The following is a 12920-nucleotide window of genomic DNA, read 5'->3' on the forward strand; positions in this document are numbered from 1 at the left end:
TTTCTTGATGTCAAGGAAAGAAAGGTCAGTGCCAGCAATTGCTGATTAACTTTAGGAAAGTGAGGAAAGAAGATTAGCAGGATTGAGCTTTGTCACCTCTTGCTTTTTTGGTTCAAGTCTTCAGTGAATGAAAAATCATCTGTGCCTGATTAGAATTCATGTCTGTCAGAACATATTTCAAAGAGACAGTAACTTCTACATGGCTCAGGCTGAGGTAAGTCAGGAAAATTCACCTCACTTTACAGGCAGTTCAGCAAAGACAAATGAACATTGATGAGACTGGAAGATTATTGGTTCCGAGGAAGTCAATGAGAAACTTTTCCTGAAGTTTAACTGCAGCCAAGGAATCTTAAGGATGCTATGGATTTTGACTGCCACTTCTCTACCTTCCATGAATAGCATATGAAAGTGGTACAGAGAAAGCCCTCTTTAACAATACCTAGAAGTTCAGGCTTCTTTTTATTTAATTTGATTTTGCCATTACCAGGAAGGTAAGCCCTGGATATTTCATTCAGGAAATAGCCACACATTTTTTGAGGAGTGTGAAAAGTGAGCTAGATCCCTTAAAGAAATAAAGCTTATAAAGGAGGAGGAGGGGGAAATATCAGCAATATTAAGCCTGCAAAAGTCAAGCTCATTTCTCATGATCAGTTGTATAAGAGTAAATATTGGCATGATATTTTTAGGGCAAATATGGTATACAGGACGAGTGGGCATGGAAGCCAGCCTATCTAAGATAACCTGCCTGATACTCAAGGGATTTATTAGCAAATTGCATGGCATGAGAGACTGTTGCTGTCATGATATTGTACCTTACTTTTGTTAGGTATTGACTGATTGCAGTGTCAGTTCATTGCCCCTGAAGAATAGATAAATTGGAAAAGAGAAACTGTATTCTTCTTTTCTTGAAAGAGATCTCATTTTCTGTCTGTAGGTTCTAGAAATGTGAACAAATGTGAAAGAAAAAGAGAAAATTGAAAAGGGCGAGACAACATCTTAAAGTTCCATGTGTAACTTGTTAGTTATTTGTACAGTTTTACTTACAGGAGTTGTAAAGTGCTGAGAACAAATCCCAGAGGATAAACTCCAAAGTATTCCTTATGAAATTCTTAACCTGACTTAGAAGGGCTGCAATAGCTCACAAGCCCTACATGTGAGAGTGAATTCTATGTATGAAATGTTAAATGGGAAATAGATATTTCAGTGCCCTGAGACAGTCACTTCTTCCAAGCAAGTCTACAGCTCTGGTGACACCATGGTGGCTACTCTAATGTAGCCACCACATCTCTCATCTTAGAGGAGCTGCTGATGTGACTCCCTTCCACTGGACAGGAAAAAGGGCAGAAGCAGCAGTGGTAAAGGAAGGAAAGATATTGAGTGCTACTCCTATTCATGAAGTGCTGGTTCCCATAAATCATCTGGAAGGTTTGTGCCAGGACTACTGTTAGTGATGTCATGATTTTAGCCTGGAGCATTTCCCTGTGCTCCTGGGAAGCTGCAAACAGAGCAGAGGTGGGAGCATCTGGCTACTTCTGCTGACAGTCAAAGCCTGTCTAGGCACAAGTGATGTGACCCAAACAGCAATAAAAGAACAACCTCTGAGAAGTTTGGAAACCAGACTCAGACAAAAAGTTCTGAGAGCTAAAACTCTGGAGAAATAATTCATTTTATTTTAGCAATTTCTTTACTCTTTTCCCCTGCCTGGGACTGTACTGTTGCACTTTACATCAGTTTGTCTCACCTGTGTGTATTATAATTCAGTTGTTCACAGACACATAACTCAGGTAACCAGGTAGAATGAGTCATTATTCTCCATTGGCCATGTCCAAAAACCTGATTCCATCTGTCGTTAAACTACAGCTGTGAACAGGAGAGGTGCATGAATATTACCATAAGGCCTTAAAGGAATTTCTTTCTCTTGGCAACACAAAAAAAAGGAACTTCGTCCTGCATTGTAGAAATCTCTATGTTTGAAAGCTCACAAAGTCAAAGGTACCTGCAGATTACAGAAACAATGAGAAAAATTCACAGAAGAATACTCTCATCAGTCTTCCCCCATTCCTTCTCTCTACCTTGGCAGGAACTTTGGGCTTCACTCTGAGAAGTCAAAGACTTCCTTTCAGAGAACAAAAGAGAAAGAGCAAGCAATTCTTGTCCTGAATGGCTCTCTACACTCAGCTGTCTGTGAAAGGATGTGCAACCCTTCACAAGATTGCAATTACATTACCTTAGAATTCCTGCTTTGAAATAGACACAGCATATTTAAAGCTAAACCCAAACTTTGGAGCAGTACCTTTGAAAGTAATCAGTAAATTAACAGTGTAACACTGTGTTTCCTATACTGAAGTTTTGTAATTCTGCTAGTCCATTTTCCCCAAATTTCCCCTTATTTATCTGCTTTGAACTGAGAATGTGTAAAACACTTGGCAGGGTGGTGGCCTGATGGGAATGCTGATCTCTCAGAGAGCTCACAAGAGTATTTGTGTCTGTCTGTCTCCATGACTCATGCACTGATTTTAAGTTATTCCCCTCTGAGGGCCAGAGGCTGCCAGCTTTGCTGCACATGGAATCTCACTTGCACCCTCTGGGAAGTTTTCATACCTAGACAGCTCTGCTGCCAAAGGTCCCATTTTGGGATTCTCTGTTGGTTTCAAGGAGATATTTCATATTTAAATTTAAAGGCAGCTAGTAAAATGAGGTTTAAAGAGAGAAAGACTATCCAGTCCATCATGATTTTTGTTGATTCGTCTACTTTGCCCCTAGAGATGCTATCTCAGCACTGCTATCAAGATAATTCCCTGCTTTCTTTGGCAGTCACACCATCTTTCCAATGTGTGTAGTTACCAGCTTGGCAAAGTGAAAGGGAAGCAGAGCAGAGAGAGATTTCAACCATCAACCATTTTCTTGTTTTTCTGGTCTAGAAATATCTGTTTTCAGAGACTGTTTCTGCAAGGCAGAAAAAGAAGGCGGCACAGAAGGTTGTGGTTGTGGTTGGTTCACCCACAGCAGCAGGAAATACACATCAGCCAACATACCTGAATATCCTTTCTCTGCCAGTCTTATAGAATTCTTTTACAATCCCAAAACCCAGCAAACCCAAAACCAATGCTGAGGATTGTTTTGTCTCTGAAGCCTTCCTGTTCTTGAAAAAAAGACCCGCTGGGACTGGAAGCTGCGCCTGTGGTTTTCACAACCCTCAGGTGATCACTCCTGGAATTTACTCCTAGGACATACTTCCACAAATTCCTCACACTCACTATGACAAAGCCTTTCTAGTTCTGAATAAAAATATAGAAATAAACAAGTTTTATTTACCTGGGAACCAGTCAGGATAGAGGTAATTTTTAGTAACTTTCATATCTCCAAAACCTAAGTGGTCTGGTCTCAGTTAGTCGTACAAAAACATTTCCATTGATAATTCCATGTACCTATGTTTTTTTTTTCCCCTGGAAGTTCTTTGCTTTTCTAATCCTTTTCTGCTGTGGTAAAAAGCATTTGATCTGCTACTCATTTTAGAAATTTCATACATATGCAAAGAGAATAGGATGTAAATCAGCACAGGATGCTGTTTTCCCCAGATGAATAGCTCTATGTAAATGTAAAGAATCAATACAATATTTGCTAATCTAGTTTATTTATGTGGAGAATCATCTTGGACTCTATAATTTAATTTTAAAGACTAAAGGAAGCCACTACTTTTAAGATGAATTTTCGCTTGATTCCACTTCTTTCACAAATAACTTCCATTTAAAGGAATCTCATGAAGTTTCTAGTTTGAGCCCATCCAGCTGTAGACTCCTTGTCATGCAAAATCCTAGGCAACAGTAAAACATAATTCTCCATCACTGCTACACTTATACCTAGTTTGACTTCCAGTACAAGCTTTAAAGCACGTGCCAAGCAATTTATTGGGATGACACAAACAATATAAATGAACCTTAAATGAGATGTTCTTTACCAGCTGCTAACAGCATCTATCAATTTTTCATCTCAGAAATTATGTAGGTAAAACATTCCATGTGCTTAAGATGCTTTTAGTAGGCATATTCAGCATGTACAAGGAACAAAAAAAATCAGTAAATTTAAAATAGAAGAAAAAATAACATCCATGAAAATGTAACTTGCTTAAAGGATTTTTTCCTTTCCAGTGGTTTTATTCCACAACCTATGGAGTTTTTTAAACAGGAAAGGAACAGATTTTTTTGGACTTTCTGGCAACTCCCTGAAAGTGAATTCAAAACATAACTTAAATCTCTGAACGCTTCAGTGTTGCCAGCCAGATAAACAAGCATTGCAGAATGCAACACCTGCAGATGTATTCTCCCAAGTTTGTGGCTGTCTTCCACAGAACAAACATTGTGAAATTACTTCTACAGGTGTCTCACAGAATTCCTGTTGCTCCAGCTCTGGAAAACACTCCACACTACAGCCCAGGCTCAGACCACTGCTGTGGGCAGGGTTGCAAAGGTTTTGTCAGGGTAAAAGAGTGTCAGCCAGAATAACCTGCAAGGCAGAAGGAATATTCACCTGCCCACTGCCCCACTCATTATCCGGGCACATAACAAGGCTCCAGACACCCAGGACAGCACCAAGGACCTTGATCATTCACAGCCTGGGTGACAAGAGCAGAAGCCTTTTCCTTGGGATTGTGAGCAATCACAGAAAATTAGGGCTGCAAGGGACTTCAGTCTAATAACCAGTTCATTCATCTGCCCTAAGGCAAGATCTAGTGGACTGCCTCAAAAATGACAGCTGCTGATCTAGCTCTAATGTATTATTAAAAGCAATCAGTAACAGGCACACCACAACAACCAGAGAATTTATTCCTATGTTTTGCTGCAATTATTACCAATGCATTTTGCTGGATGCATTTTCCATCTTTCTCAAGGCAATCAAAGTTAAATTTAAAGTCTTGTTAAGAAATCCCACTCATTGGCAGCAAACACGATTTCATTTCTCTTTTATGACTTCTGGAAAATTTTAACTCTATTTCAGCAGAGCATGGAGATACCGGGAGGTTCCTCATTGGTCTTTTCTTTTTCTTGTTTGGAAAGATATTTTCCCTTAAAAGTACCAGAAGAATTAGGCTGCCACTTTACATTAATAGTCTCAGTTATTTACTGATAAATGGAGGGGATTCATAGGAACAATTCTGGAGAATTAAGTCCTTGTTGTTTCCTGGATATCTTCCACCTGAGTCCAAAGGGAGCCCCCCCCCTTGCTGGGGAGGATGCATTTGTTAATAGTACAAGATTTTTTACCTAAACAGTAGAACTGGGGAGAAAATTAAGGTGATGTTTGGGTTAGCCATGCAATGAAGGTGTATTTAGTGCAATCTCTGACATTACTGTATTTTATGAAAACTGAAATGAATGAATGCCTTAGAGTAATAATCTTGGTCTATGTCTGCTCTTATATCATATATATCTTCTATAATTCATTAATTTCTCCCTATAACAAACCTATAGTATTTGAATTTATAACTGTAAAACCCTATAAAATGTGGCTTTAAAAAAAGAGACAGAAGACAATAATCAACACAAAACAGACAATTCTAGGGGGCAGTGATCCCACCCTGTGACTGTGGTTCTTTGCAGAGGCAATAGATGAAGCAATGCCTTCCTACAGGCTGTACTTCAAAAAGAAGTACCAAAGCATGTCTGAGAACAGTGCACTTTGTTTCCCTTCAAACATTCCTTTGCAATGAAATACATTATTATTTTAAGCATCCACCTCTTGCATTGGGAAAGTTGTTGATTCCTACTGCAGAGATAAGGAGGAACATAAAGAAGAGATGGGAAACCAAGCAAAAATGTTACCTGGTGGGGTTGTCGATGGCCAATAAAGTAATTAACAGCACAGCTGTTTGCAACCAGCTGGAACTAGTTCTCAGTGACCCCTGCAATCAGAAGTAGAGACAAGGAAGTCAGGAAAGCAAGAGAAACTAAAGGTTTTCAGCTGTCAGAGGAAAATAAATTGTCTGGCTCTACCCTTTTCCAGTAAGCTGTCGAGTAGGCACATCTTGTGCTTCTCAGCCAGGCATGCTGGCTGCAGGAAAAGAATGGTTTGGGGACTTGCCATTTTCCCTCATCAAAATCTTAATTTTTCTGAATAATAATGCAGCATGTTTGCTGCAGAAGCCACGAGAAGGGAACAGATAAAACAGCTGGTTAGAGACTGAGGCTGTTGGAAACCACCTGCTTGAAAAGGTGCATGAACACACTTCTTCATTTTTTATTCATGTGAAAAAAACATTCATTGCCACTGGAACTTTAAGCTGACACATCCTGTGATTAGTCTCCTGAGCTAAAAGGGTATGGGAGTCAACATGTTCTTTAACACTGAACATGGTGATTAAGTCTTGTATCCTGAGCAGGAAAACTTGGTTGAAACAGTAAAGTTTTAGGGATATAATTTGATTAGAGCAATCAAGTGATGGCAATCAGTGAAAACCACAATTCTTTGCAGAAGTCTGGTAAGAACTTAGGTGAGCTACAGTCAAGCCAATACACCAAAGGGGTGTGTGCCATGCTGTGTGCTGCCTTCTAGGAGCTGCCTTACTCTGGAAGGCAAAGAACTGATCTCTGGAATCATAGAATTAGCAGAAAAGGACTTATTTAATGGTATGAGAAACACAGAACAAGTACAAAAGCAGCATCTTGTTCATTTAAGTAAACATGTATAAGATCACTTTTCAGTATGAAAGCAAAGCTTGCCACAGAACAGCAAGAGTTGAGTGGGCTGGGAGAGATCAGAAGTAAGGGTGACAAGCAGTTGTGACAGCAGGCAATGTGAGGCGCTGTGTACTTTTTCCTAGGAACTGAACTGGAACTAGCATTTCCTTCAGTGCATCATGGAATGAGCCATAAATTCATTTGCAAGATTGTCTGAGCTCAAATTTGAATTTGAGCATCTTTGACTTCAACTGAAAAAGACTTGAAGAGGAAAAAAACTCTAACAGCAAAGATGTTCAGTCTGCTAGATGAGTTATTTCCACCTTGAGCTTCATACTAATTTTGTTTGCTTTGCTGTCCTTTCTACTAATCCTGCTAGATATTAAAAATACCCAACACAGTAAAAATCCAGTCCTTTCCATTGTGGGCTTTGGCATATGACAATTCCCTCTAGAGACAGCCATGGGATGTAGAATTTCTGAGCTCAGCACATGCCTGGAAGAGGCAGAGGAATATATCTGTCCCCAGTGGTGCCCAAAAGGAGATGAAAAAGGGGGGGATGCTGACTGGGACTTGAATTGTGTATTTTTTCTGCCCTCCAGAAATAAAAGCCCCAAACTTCTGTTTATTTATTCTCTTACTATTCTAGTGAAGATGTGAATAAAGATGATAAAAAATGTAAACTGGTAAATAATTCAGAAAAATACTTCTAGTCTAAGAGATAGAATTTATATTGTTTTAAGAGAAAAAAAAAGAGAAAACTGTCATAGTACAATCTGATTCCTATGATCTCTCTCTTCTGTAACAGTTTTTGTTGAGGCTGAAACAAGCACACCTTACAAAAATCTCTGTGCCCTTGATTTTAATATTTCTGGTTTACAGGGTATCCACTCCAGTCGACAGATAAATCATTCCAATGACCAATCATTCCTACGGTTGTAGTGCTATTCTCATTAAATTCTGGTTTCCACAATGAAATCTTAATCTATGGTGTGGAAGTTTGGCAATATTTGGAGATATTTGCAACACTGTCCCAATGACGTTGGCTGATATTAATTATGATTCTGACTGGAAGAAATTTAGGAAAGAAACGAGTGAGTAAGCAGTTTCTGTAAGTCAGGATGAGCCAAAACTCCAAGAGGTGCCAGGGAAAAAAAAGTGAAATGCTGATGCTTAACTAACAAATCAAAGTGCCATTCCAGTTTAGCTTTGTCAGAACAAAATAACTGCTGCTGCCTGTGACTCTGGGTACCCACCATCAATCTGAGAAGAAAGGTGCCTACCAGCCTCAGGAACAGCAGCTCAAAGCCAAAGGACACAACTCTCCTTGCCCTGAAGTTGGGTGTCCAGGGAATATGCCCTCCCTTCCTTGGCATGCTGAATATCTGGATAGCTGACCACTCCCAGCACCTGACCTAGGCTAGAGGGACTAATGGAATAGTTCCTGTTCTTCTTTCAGAAATGGGTAAAACAAAAAAGCATCTGTCTGTTAAAGTACAAGAAAAGGGCTTTGAGTTACAGGGAAAAGGCTGAAAGGCAACAGAAGTTGGTGTATGTTCATCACTTTTTTTGTCACGTAGCCTTGTTGTACATCTACATAAGCATTTAGGGTCTGAATTTCAGAAGAACTTAAAAAAATAAATAAACTACTAAGTAGGTAATCTAATGGGCCTATCATGAACTGTCTCATAACCATTCCATAAAAGGAAATCTTAACTAAAAAAAAAAAAAAAAAAACAAAACAGGCCATTATATTAAACTTCTGTCTATATTGTGTTAGATTTTGCAGTTAAGGAAAAAAAAAAAACAAATCTCATGGTGAGAGGTTGGAACTCAATGATCTTTAAGATGCCTTCCAACCTATACCATTCTGTGATTCTGTGATGATTCTATGAAAAACAACAGTTGTAAACACAACCAAAGTGTATATCGAGACTCAGAACATTAGAGGACAAAATAAAACCTCAACTTATTGTTATAGAATACATGGAAAAAAAAAGAAAAAAGGCACAGTGCCCTGACTCGGGCCTGTCAGGGGTGGGACAGAGCAAACAACACCCCAGAGTGACTATGTATTTAATGTTTGTGACAGGACATATTGCTAAGCTACAGAAGAACCTCAGAGATTTTCAGAAGCATCTAATGGCCCTAAAAGTATCCATGAATTTCCTACAATGGAGACATTCTTCACCAGGAAGAGCTGCCTCAGCTTGATAAATCAATAGTGGATGACTTGGAGCAAATTGAGAAACTGAACAAGTGAGAAACCCCCCAGATTAGATGATATTTATTCAGGAGCTTAAAGCACTTCAGCTATGGAGCTGCCATGACATGGAATCTGTAGTTTAGCACTGACAAAGTGCTGGAGGAATGAAAGATGGCAGTATGGTACCAACCTTAAAAAAGGTTGGAAATCACAGGAAAAAATCCCCACCAAAGAAGAGAATGAATAGTAAATATTATCTGTATGATCTACATATCCCCATTCGTTTTGCCCAGGGAAGCCATCCACGTCACCCATCACAGGGATACAGCCAATGCTCAAGTGCTGAGTTTGCCATCTTCCAAAAAAGGTGGCAACAGTGCCCCTTATGGAAAGCTCTTCAGCCCTCTCGGTTTGGGAGGAAGGATTCCCTCCAGGAATGTGAAAGAGAACACAGAGGAAAGGCAGCTATCATGATGCTCCCAGGTTCACTGCTGGGTTCTTTATTCTTTAACATATCAATAAATTACATGAAATGGGCTAAAAAGTCACATAATGGTATTTTCAGATGAAGCAACAATTTCTGGATACTGAGATCATGTGTGGCCTTCGGCTCTGGCTACTGTGAACTACTGCAGAAGGATTGCATGGTGTCGACTGACCAAGCAATAAAATGGACAATAAAACTCAAGAACAATGACTGTAAAGTAATGCACATGTGCAAAAGCTAAAACAACCCCCCACAACCCCCATACAGACATTTTCATAGATTGTAAAGGACAAACTTTCATTCAGGACAAAGCTCTTCCACACACTGTACACGCTGCTCTGGGAAGGCCAGCTGGATTTTCCAGTAGGTGTCAAACAGGCAAAATTAGAAGGTTTAGCCAAATAAATGTCTCATTGCTGACACAGCTTGGAAGCCTTACTCCCGCCTTGTCCCTCCTCCTTAGTTCTTTCCTTCATTCCTGTCCAGCCTTCCCTGCTCTTTCCTCCCACATCCACTGATCCCAAGAGTCTGACCCCTCCGTCTGGCACGGCGACCTGATGGAGCAGGAGGCAAGCCAGCCTGACTCACCAGAGACAAAAGCACTTCTTTTTGTTATTATTGAAGTGACCTTTCTGCCACTGCAGTAAATTGGCTTACTGTGTGTCTGGAGGAGCAGCAGCAATGCACAGGCCATCTGGGGTTTATGGAGCCAGGAGCTGGGGCTGCAGAAGCTGAAAAGAAGGGCGGGACCTTTCCCTCTTGGCAGCAGCGAACTTTTATATTGGCTTAAGCTGTATTATGAAACCATAAGCTGGTGCTCATTTCTGAGCATCTGCTCCTGGCCCTGGACAGCAAATTACCTAAATTAATCTTTATTCTAATCCTGCACTGAAATAATTACACTCAATGAATCAGTCTTGGAAAGCAATATGGATAGTTACCTTCAAACAGTGTAGATAATTCTGTGAACAATGTCCAGAAATTCAATAGCCTTCTCACATTAAGTCGTCATTAAGTTCTCCCAGCACTTCTCCCTGTTTAACAAATCATGAGGAAATTTAACTACAGAAGGCTATTATAAATTTTATATAAATGCACAGGTATTTTTGACTCTCACAATTTGTTCCTTGTTTGAAGGTGGAATACATCTATCTTTATTGCATTTTCCTTTTTCTGAGCACAGAAATAAACATGTTGCTCTATTCCCAGCAGAAATGTTATAGCTGAAGTCATACAGACATTTTGGAAATGATTTTGCCATTATTGTAAAGTCCCATGTGTTGCAAAACTCATCAAAGAATGAAATACTTTAGGGATTAATTACAGGCTCTGAGTCATTTTATAAAGCTACCACAAAATGGCATCCAAGGAGCACTCAGAGATGAAACCATTTTAAGTTCTGAAATCTTACAGCCTGAGATGACTTTACCTGCAGACAGCCTTTATGCCTCTGTTGTGATGTATCAAATCCAAATTTGGAAATATGGGGGCCAATTAGTCAAAAATATCTTCAACTTGGGATGAAGACAAGGTCAGCATAAGAATATGTCATTTACAGACATTACCTGCTCTTTCTTCAGGACAAATGCAGCAAAAAAATGGGTAAACTTGAATGTTTAAACTGAGGAAAGCCCAAGAAATAAAGAGTCTCTGTTCATTTTTCTGATAAGAAGGCATCTTGCACTACTGTTACTGTGATAGACAGTGAAACTCAGGGGGTCCATGCACAAGGCTAAAGAAGCACAGGAAATGTGAACACATCCAACACCAAGACTTCTGAGTGCTTGTGCTCTAAATAAAAATGAAACATTTAGCAGATGTGCTAGCTCATCAGTTGCTACCAACACATTTTAAAGACAATCAAGTTGGCCCACAATACAAATATGGGATTTGGTATGTTTGTGTGGGATTTTTTTGTACCCTTGTTTTTGTTTTTTTTTTTTGCTGTGGAATCGCTATGGCCATACTGATCAAAACACCTAGAAGCTTTGTGTGTATTCTTGTATAGCCTGGCACAGAACTGGTCCAAACCATTTTAAATAGTGCCACACCTCTCTTCCAGCAGCAGATCTGTATCCAGGTTAAGTGCAAATATAGCCAGGCCTATATGCACTGCTTGATTTTTGTGTGAACAGGAGGCCAGTGAAGCCAGGATACCAGCCTGTCCTAGATGGGAAGATGCTGGAATTTAAATGAGCATTACAATCCACTGTGTAACCCTTAGGAAAATAGCCATAGGCAGCCAACAGATTGGCTAAACATGCCTCACCTTCCTGGCCTAAGTGGAGCTCTGGGAGTACATTAATATAAACATTTGCATTTAATATATTACCTCATCCTAGAAAAATGGTCATGAATAAGTACAAACCCAAGCACAAATTTTATTCATCTAGTTTATAGTGAGAAAAACACATGATCCTCTATTCTGCTATTCAAATATCCTCAGCCTGCAGGAGCCCAGGCAGCCAGCTTGTGAAGCCATGACAAATTGCTGCTACAAAACATGAGGGAGGCTGCTCAGGAGCTCAGGAACAGCACCTGGTGTACATCCTAGAGCTGAGGTGGTGCAACTCTGCTCTGGCTCCCATCTTCCCTCTGACTTTGGACAAAATGCTGCCTCTCTCCAGCTTCTGTTTTCTCTCCTGATTTCTGTTTCCCTTCAGTATGTCAGGCATACGATCCAAGGTGCAGAAGTTTGGCTGAAAGATTCCCCTGAAAGACCATTTGGGGATTGAACTAAATGTAACTAAAAAGTAAATTTTAGGTCTGAGATTCACAACCAGACACCGTGGGTAAACCACCTGTAAAAAGTCTTGTCAAAGAAAACAGTTTTCCTAGTCATGTAGCACTGCTTAAGAGGGGCAACTGTTTGAAATCTCACTTTGAAGTTAATTCTCAATTTAATGAGACTTCAAAAATTCAAACTCTAAAAAAGGGCATCTTTGTAATCTGGTGGTTCAGCATATGGGTGCTGGAGGAAGGAAAGCTACTTTGCATGTCTATAAAAGCTGATACCAGAAGCTGACAGTTATGAAATGTGTGTCTAAACAGAGTAGAAGCTGTTGGTCTGATGGTAGGTTGTGTGGGGAGCAGGGGGAATATCCAGAAGTCAGTAGGAGGATTCAGCCTGGCTTCAGCACTGAGATAATCACAACTGATGTGAAGCAGGACTGACCAAAGGCAAACATCAGATGAGAGCAAGAGAGAAAGTGTTGCCCATTGATATAAAAAAAACATTTCTTCTTCATTCTCAACATCCTAAGGGGCATACAATAATAACTTTTTTAATGGCCTGTGGAAGGCTGGGGTGAAAGAATGATTCTCTGCATGGTTTTTGACAGTAGCTTTGCTGTAGCTTTGGTGGCCAGAGAAAGGGAAGCTTGGAGCAGATCCAAACTTCATTCATCAGAGCAGATATAAAACATTTTCAAAGCACAGAGTCACCTGCAGAGTCTCAGAACCTGGCATCATACCTGATTTTTCCAAATATGTCAGCAAGGCTAGTAAATAATGTTGTCTCTCCATAGAAATGTTGCTTTTCTGAAAATATTGT

At 39.9% G+C, this 12920-nt stretch overlaps 1 protein-coding gene across 3 annotated transcripts in view; it reads right to left on the reverse strand.

Moving 5' to 3' along the window:
- Window positions 1-10413, reverse strand: part of FAM180A (family with sequence similarity 180 member A) — a 76742-nt gene extending 66329 nt beyond the window's left edge. For 2 of the 3 annotated variants that reach the window (XM_072923528.1, XM_072923530.1), the window contains exons 1-2: window positions 10309-10413; window positions 5820-5899 (exon numbers count right to left, since the gene is read on the reverse strand). The gene's annotated coding sequence lies outside the window, so the exon portion shown is untranslated. Of the gene's footprint in view, window positions 1-5819; window positions 7866-10308 lie in introns of those variants that run through there. The other variant, XM_072923529.1, reaches the window with a different exon arrangement.
- Window positions 10414-12920: the final 2507 nt, after the last annotated feature.

The sequence above is a fragment of the Taeniopygia guttata genome, chromosome 1A (genome assembly GCF_048771995.1).
Source record: "Taeniopygia guttata chromosome 1A, bTaeGut7.mat, whole genome shotgun sequence".
NCBI classification, from domain to species: Eukaryota; Metazoa; Chordata; class Aves; order Passeriformes; family Estrildidae; genus Taeniopygia; species Taeniopygia guttata.